Consider the following 15651-nt stretch of genomic DNA (forward strand, 5'->3'; position numbering starts at 1 on the left):
CCTGTAATAGAAGCAGAGAAACCTGTTATTGGGATTCAGCTTACAGTGATGGCTTGGCAGTTGGGGTTGTTGGAAGAAAAGAGTTTGAGGAATCCTACAAGAGTAGGTAGGAAAACCCAAAGAATAGAGTCAAAACCAAGCACTGAGGCAAATAAAACCCAAGGGGAGCCAGAATAACAAAAAAATAGGAATGACTCAAGGACCACCATGTACAATAAGAATGATATCTATTAGGCATAATGGGGGTAAGATGGATAGGTAAAAAGAAGTAAACTGATGGTTAAATTGTGGAATTTCAATTCTAGCTTTTGGTACTGGTGAAATTGGTAGTTCAAAGATGTGAACATGCTGCATGGAGGTGGGAAAGGAACTCTTTGGAACCGCAGAGGTTGAGAAGTTGGATGTTCAGGCTATCAACTGAAATGTTCTTCTGTAGCCAGGAATAGAGGGTGTGTGGAGGAGAAGATGGTGAACCTGCACCAAGGTCATTAAAAAAGTTGGGAAAGTTACTTGGAGGTGTGCAGATAAAAGGGAAAGTACTTAGGGAATAGTGGAAAAAGAAGAATGATTTGGAAACAGCAGTGATGATTAAAGAATATGCCTTCTCCATCTTCTTATTCTATGAGTAAGGGGTGGAGGGAGTAGGAGACAGAGCCGAAAGCATTTTAAGGGATATGGCATTTTCAGGAGAGGGTCAGGTTTCTATTAAAGCAAGGAATTAGAAATCAAGCTGGTTGAAAAGTTAATAGATGTAGAGGAATGTTTTTAGAAGAAGGATGAGAGTTCTGGAAAGCACAGAAGCAATAGGTGATGAAAAATTGGGTTGGATTGGGCCTGGGAAATAATTGTATTGATTAGAGTAAGGAAAAATATTCAGGATGAATCATGTGGGTACTTGCACCTAAAATGATGAGAATGGATCATGAAGACAGTATAAGAAGTGTTTTAGCATGGCATGCTTACGCACAACCTATAAATAGATAACCCTCCTGAGAGTTGAAGATAAAATTTAGAATCTTGGTGTACCAAAGTAACTAAGATGTAAGACGAGGAGGAAAGACCTGGTGGAAGATGTTTGGTGAAGAATAAGTCTAATAGAGTAGCACAATAACATCAGAAATGGACATTGACAGCTATGCAGTTTTGCTGACGTAAGATGTCCCTGTAAACACATGTCTTGTTCTCGTGCTCCTTGTATAACTATCCCTTCGCACCTGTGCTCTGCCTAGATGTGTACTAAAGTGTAGTTGTCCAGGCATAATTCCAATGAAGATCTCTTCTCATCATTGAATTTTAGTGTGCTTGTGGGAGAGTGAACTCAAAATTTAAAAAGGCATCCTCTATTGCTGTTTAATATTCATTGTTGTTTAGTTATATTTCCTCTTATGGACTGTGTGTTCTGTGGCTGACTAGTAAAAGCAAACCATTTGTGTTGGTACTCAAGAGCTGAGATTTGGAGGGGATTCTGGCCTTCTTCCCAAATCTCTAGGATCTGAGGCAGCTACTAGGAGGTTACAGAATTACAGGGTATCAGGTGCTACACCAATGTTAACCATTGTATCATTGGATACTCATTGAAATTAAAGTGAAATTAGTTCGTTATATAACATAATTTGCACTTGTGTTTATAATGTCACACAAAATTCTGACATTTCTAAAAATTCTGCTATTACTTAATGCCTCAACCTCAATAAGAATGATATTTACTAAGTATATCTTACCAAAAATTCATTGGGTCCAAATTTATGGGTCAGAATTAATAGGATTCTAGACAACAGATTAAAGCAAGTGAAAGAATTGTCTTTTGAAGTATAAGTAATTCTCAAAGAAATATTGGTTATCCTCATTGGCCTGTATGTAATCACTGCTTTGATCATCTTTGTTCATTACTATTCTTTCTACATGTTGAATTGCACAATAGAACGGAACACTGCTTCAGGGCAGCAACTCTTTTTCAGTTATGTCTTTATATCTGTATTGCTCAGCAGGTCTTTACATGGTAAGTACTTTATCCAATGTTTCCTTATTTCTTCAACCTTCATGTTGTCATAACACTGAACAAAGGGATTTTTACAGAATCCATGAGCAAGGGTTATATCATACTGGGTGCATCGGAGGGCCTGAATTAGAATTCTGTGACATTAAACAGATTTCCTATACCTCTACCTTCACAAATATATTTGGGTTGAGTGGGAGCTATGGGTGACTGACCATTGAAATAAGTAGGTATAATCAAAAAATTACTTAGAGTACTCACCCCCAGATTTTCCCATATTTTTTAGAACAATCCATGTCGAAATATGCCAAACCCTGAAAAAAGAATTTTAAAATCAGGTATTGGCCTGAATTCATAGTAACAAATGTTAAAAAATGCCTTATATTATGAAGTTAAATATAAAGTAATTGTAATTTTTACTATTGTTTTTATATTCTTCACTCTGCTTTGAGGTCTCTGCCCACCCCCATCTCTAATTGTTGACATCTGACCCAGCTTAAATGTGATCACTTCCATGAAGTCTTTCCTGATCTCTCCAACAGAAAGAGATTTCTCCAGGATCCTTGCTCTCTTGAGTTTAACTCTAATGCTTTTTTCTATGCTATGACAGACTGTTTAAAGTAGAGATTGCTCTGTTCACTGTATGTGTAACCCAGTGCGTTGAACATTGTAGGCACTTAATGAAATGGATTGAAACACTTATAAAACTTATGGTCTCACTATATTCTCAATTAAACTGCAATTAACTTAATATATGTCATTCTCTGTACTGGGTAATAGGGTCCTAGAGGACATCTATCACTGATTTTTTTCATCTCTGTATTTCCCCTTGTCAGGGGTCCTTAGCAATGTAAATGTCATAGACCATTTTGTGGTCTAGAAAAGCCTATGGACCTCTTCTCAAAATGATGTAGAAAAATGTGTAAAGCTCACAGCATTACAAAAGAAACTAATTTTTCTAAAAATAGTTGACCCCAAATTTGTATTTCCCATGTTAAGTATCCTAATGTAATGCCTATCGCAGTATATCACTCAAGGTAAATGATTAATAAATGTTCATTAAAAGATTATTGTTAAAATAATTGTGATGATGAAATCCTCTGACAAATCCCTTTTACTTTCAGTAGTATCTTACACTTTCCAAAGCTGTTTCACATTCATTTCTTGAGTCAATGTGTCTCATTTGATTCTTACAACAACCTGATGAGACAATTAGTACAATGAAGGACAGAAAAGGTGAACAGTTGCCCTACCTCAGCCACTAACCCAAAAATCTGGGTTTTAGACTCTAGTTCTTACCATTACATGACACATCTTCTGATCTAGAGCTTCACATGCAGTCTCTCCTATCAATGCATCAACATCTGGAGATAAATGCTCTGATATATTCAGTTGAAAGGCACAGAGATTTTTCCTAACTGGCCTCTAATCCAAGAACCCAAGTTCTGCCTCTCACACTTACTGGTTGGGTGACCTTGTGCAAGGTAAGTAATTGATGCTGTAGGTAATACTCCAAGATTCAAAGTGCTGGGAAAAGTCAGGCGATTACAGCCATTACCTCACCTGGGAGTTCTTGTATCAGTTAAATCACAGGTCTAGTCCTTATCCCCTAGAGCACTAAAGGCACCAGGCTCAAAAGGAAATGCCCTATGAATCAATGGCTAAATCTGCCAGAGAGTATTAATAACACTGACATTCATTCAGGCAGAATTTAGTGTACAACATTCAGTACCTAAGACTTGTTAATGAAACCCTTTGTTCAAGGAAAAGAGGGCCTGAATACTACTACATACTTCATCCTATAACAATGAAGGGCAAGTGCACTATAACTTAAATGCAGGAAATGTGAGGTCTTATAAAGAATCACAAGATCCTACATCTTGAGCTGAAGGTCTGGACCTCTTATTTTACAGATAAGGAAACTGAGGCCTGAAGAGAACAACTGATTTGCCCAAAGTCACATAGGTAATAAGTATCAGAGCTGGCATTTATACCCAAGTCTCCTGAGCCAAGAGCAAATGTCTTTACACTGTCCAAAGAGAGTAAAGGAGAACTCAAAAAAAAAAAAAAAAACTCACTTTGTGATAAGAAAGAACATTGCCAAAGAAAGGAGGAGGTGTTGGTCCCGGAATTCCCAAGTCCTTAAAGAGCTTGTGTGCCCAGATCCCATATCTGTATAGTGAATGAAAAATACAAAGACATTAGAGTCAAGGCAAAGACCAAAGACATAAATGGTATTGTCCACTTGTCAGTAATCAGAAGGGGAGGAGCTCTAAATGTAACTCTGAGGTAAAGCTTGGTTCACTCAAATCTTGATGCCAAGATGGCACTTCCAGAAATATTTCCTGGCTTCCACAAATATCCTGAGACATGTGAGGCCAGGTTGAGATTCCTTGAAGTGCCACCTGAGATTCAGTAAGGACTAAAACAAGACATTAGGTGTAGGTAAGCTTGGCAAGCCTCAAGAAAACCATCATCAGTATTACTATTGGAATATAATATCCCTCCATCTGGATTTATTACATCATTTCTACAGCTGAACTCTACTGTACTGTGACTAGGATCAAGTCTTTGTTGCTAGACTTGACCCAGTCCACAGGCAATGCACCATACATACAACCAAGATAGCTCAGGTAAAGAGCCTCAGATATGAAGCCCACCTCTCCAGGCCCAACTCAGCCGTGATGCCTTACACACCAGACCACTCATTTTTAGGACCAGAACACCAGAAACTGCAATCACAGTTTCCAATATCTTTCACTAAACTTAATGACCCACCCCAACACCAAAGATTTAGATACAACACCTCTTAGTGTTAAGACCTTATATACTTGAAGAACTATTTATATTATTCCTAATATCCCTCCCTCCTTGATACTAGAGAGATGATTGTTCTCTATGTCTAGCATTCTCCTACTACTTACTCTTCCATTTGATGCAGAGTTCTTAGATGACTAAGCAAAAATCACCCACTTCCCTTGCCTCTATTTCCCATTCTCTTTTCCCTGCACATCATAGTCCTACCCTCTTCAGATAACAATTCACCTCTGCCCAACTCTTTGATTGTGTCCTCTGGATCTGCATTCCATTATCAACACAATTCCCTTAATCTCCTGAGTTCTCATGCTCTCAGATATACTAGTCCTGGTAGAGGACTCAGTGTACTCTTCCTTGCTCTTTATTACCACACCCATACCCTTCCACTGGTATCCTTAGTAACTTTTCTTCCTTTGAGATTCACTCTTTCCAGATATATCTTACCCAATCCAGTTCTGGAAGCAGTTATACACTGGATTACAACTTTCTTTTCTCAAGTATTCCAGATGCTGGCTAACTTACCCTTTTCAGTCTAACCTGCCCTTATGGAAGGGGACATCATTATTCAGTTAGTCCCCAAAACACCCTGGTCTCCCTATTTTTTTTTTAGGCAATTGGGGTTAAGTGACTTGCCCAAGGCCACACAGCTAGTAAGTGTGAAGTGTTTCATCTGAAGCTGGATTTGAACTCAGGTCCTCCTGACTTCAGGGCCAGTGCTCTATCCACTGCTCCACCTAGCTGCCCCATTTCTACTCTTAATCTCAACTGCCAACACCTATTCCTTCACTTCCCATTAGTCACATACAGGGATAATAACAACCTTGATATTATCACTTCAAATATTCCACTTCTATGGCCAAAGATTCTAAAATTCCTTTGTCTGACTACATCTTATAATTTCTTTTCTCTCTAAATTTTATATTTTGTTATCTTGTTTTTTATCTTTCCCTTGAACTTTGGTTCCCAAGCAACCACCATTCAGTATCCTTGTAGACACTGGCTTCATTTTTTTTTGGTAAAAATAATAATTTAATGTTAAAAAGCATTGGCTCACCCTCCCTCCATCCTCATTTCTCCCACACATACTGTGAAAAGAAAAGGGAAAACAAATCCTCTATAACAAATATATAGTCATGCAAAACACATACCCACATTGTCCATATACAAAAGTGCAGGTCTCCCTCTGTATTCCTAGTCTATCACCTCTGTCAGGAGATGGACAGAATTCTAAAATACCAATCTTTCAGACTCATAGTTAATCATTATGAAGATCAGAGTTCTTAGGATTTTCAAAATTGATCATTTAAAAATATAAGAATATTGAAGGCAGAGCCAAGATGGCAGAGTGAAAGCAGTGACTTGCTTGAGCTCTCCTCCAAACCCCTCCAAATACTCATAAAAAAATGGCTCTAAACAAATTCTGAATCAGCAGAACCCACAAAAAGACAGAGTGAAAGAAAGGTGTATGCGGGCTGGGAGCGCAGCATAGAGCGGCGTGGGCGTGCAGGCCACAACAAACCTGGAGCAGGCCGCAGAGGACTGAATCTCGGGCAGCTGTGGAGGTTTCCAGACTCCTGAATCCACCAATGCCAAAGACAACTTAGAAGGTCAGTGGGAACAGTCTGTTTCTGTTGGTGCTGATAAAGGAAGGCAGGGTCTCAGATCCATTCCCCAAGAGTGTGGCCGGGGGGGGAGGTGGGGGGGGCAGCTGCTGCCAGAGCTTCCAGCCCACAGACTGAGGGGGAACCCAATGGCTGATCAGAGAGGGATTGCAGGGATCTCTTTGCCAGTGCTGAGGCAGGAATCTCTTGCTTTGCCCCTGTTTGGATCTGGGCCATAGTTCTGGGCAGCGGTGCTGGGGTGAGAAGGAACGCTGGCGTGGTGGAGCTTGTAGTGGCTGTGGAGGGGAACCCCCTCCTCACAGTTACAGGACAGAAAGAAATACTTGTAGTCGCAGGCCAGGAAAGGAGTAAACACCTCGCCCCTTATCATACCACCTTGGAAGAACTGAAAATTTACAGGTCCCTACAAGTATCTCTGAAAACAGCTGTACAAACCCCTGAAGCTTGGGACAGTACATTCTCCACATTGGAAGCAGATTCGTACCTTAACAAAGAGTTTAGAACTCAAGTAATTGGCCAGGATCATGAGCAAGCAGGGCAAAAAGAGTCAGACTATATTATCTTACTTTGGTGAAAAAGAAGATCAAAATATGCAACCAGAAGAAGACAACAAAGTCAAAGCTCTTACATCCAAAGCCTCCAAGAAAAATATGAATCAGTCCCAGGCCTTGGAAGAGCTCAAAAGGGATCTTGAGAAGCAAGTAAGGGAAGTAGAGGAAAAACTGAGAGTGATGCAAGAAAATCATGAAAAACAAGTCAACAGCTTGCTAAAGGAGACCCAAAAAAATACTGAAGAAAATAACACCTTAAAAAATAGCCTAACCCAAATGGCAAAAGAGGTCCAAAAAGCCAATGAGGAGAAAAATGCCCTAAAAAGCAAAATTGGCCAAATGGAAAAGGAAGTCCAAAAGATTACTGAAGAAAATACTTCCTTAAAAATTAGAATAGAGCAATTGGAAGATAGTGACTTTATGAGAAATCACGACACAGTAGAAAAATCCAAAAGAATGACAAATTAGAAAACAATGTGAAATATCTCATTGGAAAAACAACTGACCTGGAAAATAGATCCAGGAGAGAGAATTTAAAAATTATTGGACTATCTGAAAGCCATGATCAAAAAAAGAGCCTAGACATCATCTTTCAAGAAATTATCAAGGAAAACTCCCCTCATATATTAGAACCAGAGGGCAAAATAGAAATTGAAGGAATCCACAGATCTCCTCCTGAAAGAGATCCCCAAAGGAAAACTCCTAGGAATATTATAGCCAAATTCCAGAGCTTCCAGGTCAAGGAGAAAATATTGCAAGCTTCCAGAAAGAAACAGTTCAAGTACTGTGGAAACACAATCAGGATAACACAAGATTTAGCAGCTTCTACATTATAATATAATATTCTGGAGGGCAAAGGAGATAGGATTACAACCAAGAATCACTTCCCCAGCAAAACTGAGTATAATCTTTCAGGGGAAGAAGTGGTCATTCAGTGAAATAGAGGACTTTCAAGCATTCCTGATGAAAAGACCAGAGCTGAATAGAAAATTTGACTTTCAAATACAGGACTCAAGTGGAACATGAAGAGGTAAACAGGAAAGAGAAATCATAAGAGACTTATTAAGATTGAACTGTTTACATTCCTGAATGGAAAGATGATATTTATAACTCATGAGACCTTTGTCAGTATTAGGGTAATTGGAGGGAAAAAAATATATGTATGTATACGTAGATAGATAGATAAAGGGCACAGGATGAGTTGAAGATTAAGGGGTCATATCTGGAGAATAAAATTAAGGGATGAGAGAGGATGATACTCGGAGAAGAAGAAAGGGAGAGGTAGAATGGGGTAAATTATCTCACAAAAAAAAAACAGAAAAGAAAAGTCTCTTACAGTGGAGGGGAAATGGGGGAAGGTGAGAGGGAATGAGTGAACCTTATTCTCATAGGATGTGGCTTAAGGAGGGAATAACATACACATTCAATTGGGTATGGAAATCTGTGTTATCCTACAGGAAAATAGGGGGAGAAGGGGACAAGAGAGCAGGGGGTAGATAGAGAGGAGGGTAGATTGGGAAAGAGGGTAATCAGAAGCAAATAATTCTGAGGAGGGACAGGGTCAAAAGAAAGAATAGAATAAATGGGAGGGCAGGATAGGATTAAGGGAAATAGAGTTTGTTTTTTACAACATGTCTACTATGGACTTGTTTTGCATAACTGTACATGTACAACCTATATTGAGTTGCTTGCCTTTTCAATGTATTTTTTCGTACCGAAAACCTTCTGTCTCTGACACATATCCATGAAATTGACCAGTTTTCTAGTTCCCCGCCTTTGCAGGACAGTAATTAGTTAAAAGAGATGGATGGAGCAGAAAACAGATGCTGGACTTTTGGTGACACACCCACCTCAAAGGTTTTTTTTTTAAAAGAAGATGCAGAAATACATCACACAAAATTCCTAGAATCCACCTGATAAAAAAGACTGCAGTGTTTTGGTCCAGTTGAGCATTAGCAAATGAACTATAATTTTTTGGACATAAGGAAATACCTTTTAAACTGTGAAAAGTTAAATAATAGGTAGCAAAATTGAAAAGGTAATAAGAAAAAAACAGACAAATTGACATAAACTCAGGTTTCTTTAAGGAGTTTCCTTTGCTTTTAAATTACTTGAACAATACCAATGGAAGAGAATACAGCCTTTGATCAAGGATCTGCTTTTCCTTGGTTCTTTTTCTAGCAAACTATGAGAATTCATTGATATAAACAAGGAAAGGCAGCATTGGCACTTAGAGAAATACTAAATGACAAATACATTCTTATATACATTTTGCAAATAGTAGGAGAAACTAGAAATCAGTCATTGTGAAATATCCTGTGATAGTCACAAAGGAGCTGAGTCAAATCCCTTGATAAATTGAAAGGAGTAAAAAAAGGGAGGTTCTAACTTACAGAAACAGGAGAGTCATGAAGAGAATAAGTAGTACCCAGGTTCCAGCACTTAAGCTCGGGATAATGTCCATTGCTGTGCTCTCTAGTCCGCTTTTTATTTCTTTGTCTTATCGTCCTCTCTGCACCTTTGTTCTTAATACTTTCAGTTTGAGTGCTATTGTAATTTCCAGACAAATTCTGAAAGGAATATATAGACAGTAAAACAAGGAGTGGCATTAAAGGGACAGCCAATGAAACTGCGATCCAGCAGGGGAAAAAAAAGTTCATGAAATTCTGTGATGGACAGTTGAGTTCAGAAAACAATGATTAACCTTAGTCATTTCAAATAAGCAATGGTACTAATACAAACTCAGAAAGAGTGGTGATAAAACCAGGGTGGAGTTAAAGTCTTATGGAGCTCTAAAATGCAAACGAATGAGTCAACAAGCATGCATGAAGTGCCTACATGTGCCAAGCGCTGCATTTAGTCCTTATTGGAAAAGAAAGTTGAAAAAGGTATGCTTCAATCTGTACTCTGAGTACATCAGCTTTCTGCCCAAAGATGGAAAGCATATTTCGTCACGAGTCCTTTGGATGTGATTGGTCATAGTGCTTATCAGACTTCAATAGACCTTCAAGTGGATTATTTTTACAATACTGAGATTGCATAGATTGTTCTCCTCAATCTGCATCAGTTCAAAGAAGAATTTTCAGGTTTTTCTGAAAATATGCACTTCATCTTTTCTTACAGCACAGTATTCTTTCCACCATATTGATGCACCAGAACTTGGTCAGCCATTCCTCAATTAATGCTTAACCCATCAATTTCCAATTATTTGCTATCACAAATAGAGCTTCTCTGTACACATGGGTCCTCTTCCTCATTCTTTAGTTCCTTCGGATTTTGTGAATAGTACCAGTATTGAACTATTATATGTGTATGGTGAGATTAACAGCTTTTGTTCATACTTCCAAATCACTTTATACAGTTGTTAGACCAGATCATTGCTCAACAAATAGGGCATTAATATACGTTTTCCAATAGCCCCTTTAGCGTTTGTCATTCCCACTTTTGCCAACATAGACTATCTCATGGGTACAAGATGGTACCTCAGAGTTGTTTTAATTTGCATTTCCCTAATTATTAATGACAGAGAATTTTTACATGATTCCTTGTATTATTAAACTTCTTATTCACATCCTTTGACATTTATCAATTTACAAATAGCTCTGTTCTTATAAATTTAACTAAGTTCTCTACATGTCTTAGAAATATGATCTTTGTCAGAGAGATTTTCTGCAAATATTCTCCCCAGTTTCTTTCTTCAAATTTTAGCAGTGTTAAGTTGGATTTATGCGAAATCTTTTTAAGATTATGTAACCAAAATTGTTCATGTAACTATCTCTGAACCTTTCTGTCTCTTATTTGGTCATGAACTCTTCCCCTCTCCCTACATCTGACAAGCAATTTGTCCATACTCTTCCAATTTGTTTGTGATATCTCACTTTGTAACATAATCATGTATTTATTTTAAGCTTATTCTGTTATATGAAGTGAGATATTGGTATATACCTGGTTTCTGCTGGACTATTTTTCTAAATATTTTTGTTGAAAAATGAGTTCTTGTTTGAAAATCTGCGATCTTCATTTTTTTTTATCAAAAATGGGTTACTATGCTCATTTGTTTCTCTATATCATGTCCCTAATTTTTTTCCACTAATAAACCTCTTTGTTACCCAATATCAAGTTGTTTTGTTTAGTTTCACAACTGTGTTTTTGTTGTAGTAGAGTTTGAATACATGCTGAGCTCCTTTCCTTCCCATTTTTTTTATTGATTCCCTGAATGTTGTTGACTTCTTCTTCCATATCCCACCAGTTCTACTCCCTATATTTGACACTACCATTCTCATGCTTTTATTCTGGGTACCTTCTCTCCCACTTCCAATCACCCCAGTTTTCAACTTCCTTTTTTGTATCTTTCCCAATTAGATTGTGAGCTCTTTGAAAGAAGAGATGATCTTTTTTTATTTATATCTGTAGCACGTAGCTTAATTTTTAACCCGTAGTAGGCATTGTCAGCCTACAGAGTTTGGTCTAAAAAAGATGAACAGTATTTAGGTTGTATCCGTTTTATTTCTCTCAAAGTGTGAGGCATGCATGTACAGGAGCTAGTCTGGAACTGGGCTCACTTTGGGATTAAGCTACATAGTTTATATGCCTTTCCAACAGTAGCTGATGTCACCCCATTATCATTCACCCTAGGACAGAGAAAACATCTCTCTACCAGGCCACTCTCAGCATTGGGCTATGTAGACAGAAGAATCTGTCTCCACTCAAGTCTAACACCTTAGCTTAAATTAGTTGGCAGCTAGGATTGGGACCGACCAGGATAAGGAGAGTCAATGCAATCTCATTATCAGTAATGTCTTTCTGAAGAAAAACTCAATTTAAGGTCAGAACTTTGGAAGAAGTGGGCTGGGAAAGCTCTGAATCTCATTTTTTACAGTATTTAATTAATGTGTTTTAAATTAAATTGAACTTTAAAAATGAATTTTGTTATTATTGTTTTCGCTCCATAAAATAAAACTTTGGTACTTTGGGGTGGAACTGAATAAATAAACCAATTTATATAATTTTATCTTTTTATTATATTGTCTTGGTTTACCCATGAATAATTAACTTTTTTCCAATAATGCAGATTTTTTTTATTTGTATAAAGGATATTTTGTAATTGTGTTCATATAGTTCCTCTGTGTATTAATAGATAGACTCCCAAGTATTTCATCTTGTCTGTAATTATTTTATTTTAAAGTTATCTATTTTATATTTCTGTTTATATTCTACTTTAATTTTTTAAAAATTATCTCCCAACCACAGCCCCTCCCTTACCCAATAAGAAGGCAAGAAATAGAAAACCTAAGAGTGGTTTTGTAACAGAAATTACTGCAATAGCTATGTGCCAGAGAGAGAGAGAGAGAGAGAGAGAGAATGCTTTAATCTGTATTCTAAGTTGACCACTTCTCTCTCTGGAGGTGAATAACATTTTCTGTAATGAGTCCTTTGGAATTGAGGTAGGTCATTGGGTTGATTCAAATTACTGAGTCTTTTACAGTTAATTATCTTTAATGCTACTACTGTATAAACTGTTGTCCTGATTCTGCTCACTTTATTTTGCAACTATTCATATATGTCTTCTCAGGTTTTTCTGAACCTATTTCTTTTATCATTTCTTACAGCACAATAGTATTCCATCAGTTTCAAATTTTTTTGCCACCACAAAAAAACTGTTATAAATGTTTTTGTATGTATGGGTCCTTTTACTATTTCTTGGATCTCTTTGGGGTGTACACCTGGTACTAATACTGCTGGGTCAAAGGGAATGCACAATTTAATGGCTTTGGGGGGATATTCCAAGTTGCATTCTTGAATGCTTGGACTAATTCTCAGCTATGTCAATAGTTTATTATTTTACCATATTCCCCTCCATATCCCTTTCCGGGGGGAGGGGGGGGGTTGGGCATCTCAGCCAACCCATGCTTGTGAGTTCCTCGGAATGGTGTTATTTTTAAGCATATTTTATTTATTTTGGTAAATATTTCCCAATTACATTTGTTTTTGTTTTTAGGCAATTGGGGTTAAGTGACTTGCCCGGGGTCACACAGCTAGTAAGTGTCAAGTGTTTGGTCTGAGGCTGGATTTGAACTTAGGTACTCCTTACTTCAGGGCCGGGGCTCTATCCACTGCGCCACCTAGCTGTCCCCCAATTACATTTTTTATACAATTTTAACTTTTTTAAAGATTTGAGTCCCAATTTCTCTTTCCTCTCTTTATCTTCCTTGCTCTTATAATTATAGGCAAATAATATATCAATTATTGATATGAAGTCTTTCAAAACATATTTCCATATTGGCCAAGTGGTAAGAAAGAAAGCAATAAAAAGCAAATACCATAATGACAGTTTATCTTTGATGGTTTTTTGCAGCTGTTTTCAGAGACACTTCTAGAGACCCGTAAATTTTGTTCTTCCAAGGCGATATGATTAAAGGCGAGGTGTTTACTCCTTTCCTAGCCTGGACTTTAGTCTATCATTGACCACAAGCACTCTTTTCTGCCTTGGAACTGTAAGGACGATTCTCTCTCCATCACCATCACAAGCTCCACCACCCCTATAAGCTCCACCCCTCCAGTGCTCCTCCTCACCCCAAGACTGCCACCCAGAACTGAAACCCAGAGCCAAGCACAGGCAAAGCAAGAGAATCCTGCATCAGCGCCAGCAAAGAGATCCTTGTAATCCCCCTCTGATCAGCTGTTTAATTTCCCTTCCTCTGCGAACTGAGAGCTCAGGAAGCAGCCCCCGTCCTGGAGCTGCCCCAGGACTGCTCCTGCACCCAGCTGCTCTCTCACCTTCTCACCTAGGTCGATAAACCTTTCCTACTGACCTGCTAAGTTGTCTTTGGTGTTTGTGGGTTGAGAAGTCTGAAAGCCCACCGCAGCTGCCCGTGATTCAGTCTCCTGAGGACTGCTCCAGGTTCGCTGAGGTCTTTGCGCGCCCAGGCTGACCTGCGCTCCTCTTCCAGCCTGGCACAAGAGACTTTTCCAATCAACCATCCAGGTTGTCTTGAGCTGGAAATTTGTTTCGCTCTGTCTTTTTGTGGGTTCTGCTGCTCTAGAATTTGTTTAGAGCCATGTTTTACAGTTATTTGGAGGAGTTTGGGGGAGAGCTGAAGCAAGTCACTGCTTTTACTCCGCCTCCCCCATAATGACAGTTTATGCTTCAAAGTATGCTTCAGTCTGCACCCAGAGTTCATTGATTCTCACTTTGGAAGTTGAGAGCACTTTTCATAATAGGTCCTTTGGAACTATCTTGGATAATTATCTTGGTTAGAGCAGCTAACTCTTTCACAGTTGATCATCATTACAATATTGCCTTTACTGTGTACAGTGTCTCAGGATGGTTTTAATCTGCATTTCTTCAATTATTAGTGGTTTTGAGCATTTTCACATGACTCCTGATAGTTTGATTTCTTCCTCAGAAAACTACCTGTTTTTATACCTTGACCACTTATCAATTAGGGATTTATTCTTATTCTTATAAATTTGACTTAGTTTTTTATATATTTTAGAAATGAGATCTCCCTTAAACTTACTGCAAAGATATTTTTTCAGTCTCCTGCTTTTCTTCTAATTTTAGCAGCATTAATTTTGTTTCTGCAAAACTTTTTCATTTTTATATATTCAAACTTATTCATTTTACCGCCTGAGAAACTCTTTATCTCTTGTTTGGTCATGGATTCTTCCCTTAACCATAGATCTGACAGATACATTTTTCCATGCTCCAATAATTTCCTTGGCATATTACTATTTATATTGAAATCATGTTCCAATTTGGGGCTTATCTTGATATATAGTAGCACATTTTGGTCCATACCTAGTGTCTTCCAGACTACTTTCCAATTTTTCCAGTAGTTTTGAAATATTGAGGTCTTGTCTCAATATCTGGAATCTTTGAGTTTATAACTCATGAGGTTATTGTCATCATTTGCTATTATATATTGTGTATCTGATCTGTACCTAAGTTGTTAATGGTTTCAATCCATTTTTAGTTGACTCTCTAGGGTTCTGTAAGTAAACCATCATATCATCAGCAAAAAGTAATGATGTGATTCCTGTTTGTCTATGCTTACTCTTTAATTTCTGCCCCTTGTCTTATTGCTCAAGCTAGCAATTCTGATATAATATTGAATGGCATTGGTGGTAAAGTATATTCTTGCTTCTCTCCTCATCTTATTAGAAAGTTTGCTAGCTGGTGTCCATGACAGATAATCCTTGGTCTTTGTGTTAGGTATATTTTACTTATCTTTTTAAGGAAAGATCTGTTTCTGTTTATGATTTCTAATGTTTTCAATAGGAATAATTGTATTTTGTAAACAGCTTCTGTATTTAAATAATGTGATAACAATATATAGCTATCAAAAAGCTGAATAATAAAATTTGAATTATTCCTTGGTCTCTAAAATACACTGTTATGAAATCTCAAAATGATTATAAAACTTTCTATCTTTTATATACTTAAAAGAATTGAGTTGGGGACAGCTAGATGGTGCAATGGATAGAGCACCAGTCCTGAAGTCAGGAGGACCTGAGTTCAAATCTGGCCTCAGACAAAACACTTGACACTTACTAGCTGTGTGACCATGGGCAAGTCACTTAACCCCAATTGCCAAAAAAAAAAAAGAAAGAAAAGAAAAAAGAAAAGAATTCAGTTGGATCCATCAACTTTTTTCATGCATAA

At 37.8% G+C, this 15651-nt stretch overlaps 1 pseudogene; it reads right to left on the minus strand.

The window, feature by feature from the left end:
• Window positions 1-9505, minus strand: part of LOC110201915 (cytochrome P450 3A4-like) — a 113398-nt pseudogene extending 103893 nt beyond the window's left edge.
• Window positions 9506-15651: the final 6146 nt, after the last annotated feature.

This window comes from Phascolarctos cinereus, unplaced genomic scaffold, assembly GCF_003287225.1.
Source record: "Phascolarctos cinereus isolate Bilbo 61053 unplaced genomic scaffold, phaCin_HiC Scaffold_4;HRSCAF=312, whole genome shotgun sequence".
Lineage (NCBI taxonomy): Eukaryota > Metazoa > Chordata > Mammalia > Diprotodontia > Phascolarctidae > Phascolarctos > Phascolarctos cinereus.